We start from the raw sequence: 1,352 nt of genomic DNA on the forward strand, positions 1-1,352 counted from the left end.
TCCATAATTTTCTTTATAGTGTATTACCTCTCTACTTTCTAGCTAAACACGCTGTGGTTTAGCCTTGCCTGCTTATTTCTCTCTCCCCCCCATTGAAATTTAATTGTTGAAAGGCTGGATAAATTGTCTTGTAAAGTTTACCAGTCTGGAATTAGTGATTAATATAGTTTGATATGTTCCTCTGTCCTCAGATTTTCTTTTTCTTTTTTGTAAACGGGATTTTTTTATTTGTCACTATTAAAGTTCTGAATTTTAAACAGATTCTTGGACTGATGGTTCATATCCATCAGCTCGTTCAACTTTAGCACCTGTTTCATCCCCAGTAGTTTTTCCAGAACTACTGCCTTCACCATGAAGCTCCATGAGTTTTCCCAATTCAACTTTGGGCTTCTTCAGCATTTTTACTTTTCTAACAAAGACATCATGAAGAAGATAAATAGATTGGCAAGCTTTTCTATGTCTTTTCCAATGCTGTCTGGAATCAATTTATTGATCACTTCTTTCAAGTCGTTGGTCTGCACCTCTCGGGTCATGATTTCCATCATCTTTTTCCGGATTCGGCAGACCTGTTGGTGCTGAGCATAAGTCTTCCATATCTGATTGTTGCGCTTTTTAGAACAGACGAAGCAAATAACCATCGGTAGACTTGACATCAACATGAGCTTCAATCATGGTCTGCCATTTTTTGACCATGGAACACATTTTGTCATGAGTAAGATCCATGTCATGGAAGTTAGGCAGTTTTTGCCCTGGACATGCTTGAATTTTCTAAATGTAATTTCATCATTCTGCAGATCAGCAATGCTCACTTCAAACACATGACCCTTGAGGCCATCAGATGCAATTTTGGTTCCTTGAGTCTTGGTGACTGGTATTTTTTCAATATTTCTTTTTTTTTTTTTTAAAGATGATCCGTAAGGGGATCTTAACCCTTGACTTGGTGGTGTCAGCACCACGCTCTCCCAAGTGAGCCGCGGGCTGGCCCCAATGGTTCTTATATTAAACACAGCAGGCACTTCACACCATACCAATCTCTCTTAGAAAATGGATCAACCACTTTCTTCTTGGCTATCTTTTTGCTGCCTTTTGTAAGGCGCTTGTTCTTACCAACCACCATGGTGCTGCTCAGAGAGCCAAAAGGGAGATTTCCTTTTTTTCTGAGAGAAAATTTTAAACATATTTAATTGATGAGTTTGTGATTACACTTTAGATGATTAAACTGATAAATGGTCAGAAATATGGAGCTTTATTTACTGATCGAGAAGGCATAAAGAAGTCACTCTTCTGGGCCGGCCCGGTGGCACACTGCTACAGTGAGCCGCTTGGGAGCACGGCGGCGCTCCCACCAAGGG

At 40.0% G+C, this 1,352-nt stretch overlaps 1 pseudogene; it reads right to left on the bottom strand.

Annotated features, from left to right (window-relative positions):
* Positions 1-233: 233 nt before the first annotated feature.
* Positions 234-1,117, bottom strand: LOC103597544 (annotated as a pseudogene).
* Between the last annotated feature and the right edge of the window lie 235 nt (positions 1,118-1,352).

The sequence above is a fragment of the Galeopterus variegatus genome, unplaced genomic scaffold, assembly GCF_000696425.1.
Source record: "Galeopterus variegatus unplaced genomic scaffold, G_variegatus-3.0.2 Scaffold2345, whole genome shotgun sequence".
NCBI lineage: Eukaryota > Metazoa > Chordata > Mammalia > Dermoptera > Cynocephalidae > Galeopterus > Galeopterus variegatus.